Source organism: Plasmopara halstedii (assembly GCF_900000015.1).
Source record: "Plasmopara halstedii genome assembly, contig: Scaffold_42, whole genome shotgun sequence".
In the NCBI taxonomy this organism is placed as follows: Eukaryota; Oomycota; class Peronosporomycetes; order Peronosporales; family Peronosporaceae; genus Plasmopara; species Plasmopara halstedii.
Window position 1 is genome coordinate 595,813 of NW_020186963.1, and position 421 is coordinate 596,233.

General features: G+C 54.2%; 1 protein-coding gene across 1 annotated transcript in view; it reads left to right on the forward strand.

The window, feature by feature from the left end:
• PHALS_09487 (e1a-binding protein p400-like) overlaps window positions 1-421 on the forward strand; it is a gene marked incomplete at both ends in the record, with an annotated part of 8,438 nt that overhangs the window by 6,512 nt on the left and 1,505 nt on the right. The gene's annotated exons all lie outside the window — the stretch shown is intronic.

Consider the following 421-nt stretch of genomic DNA (forward strand, 5'->3'; position numbering starts at 1 on the left):
TTGCCGGTCGTGGAGGCGACCGTAAAGGGCTTCGAAAAGCCATGGAAGATCCTCATCGATTCTGGGGCGTCGGGCAATTATGCTCGACGTTCTACGATGGATGGAAGTCAGCTGTATGCTGAGGCGCTGAAAGCGCGGTTAGGTGACATCGTTACTGTTCGCCTAGCGACGGGGACACGTGTCACGGTCCCGAAGACCTCGGAGTCAAGTTCCTCGACTTTGATAGCGTGAAACGCTGTCTAGTCTTAGACTTGGATGCAAGGTATGACCTCATCCTAGGAATGGCATGGTTGGAACACCACGAGCCATGGATAAGCTGGAGATCAAAGACCTTGGGCGCTACGCGCACGTTTCCTAGTGGAGTTTGGCGAGTCATGAACCCACCTCTGCTAGGAGACAAAAGCGCTATTGGCGAGAGCAC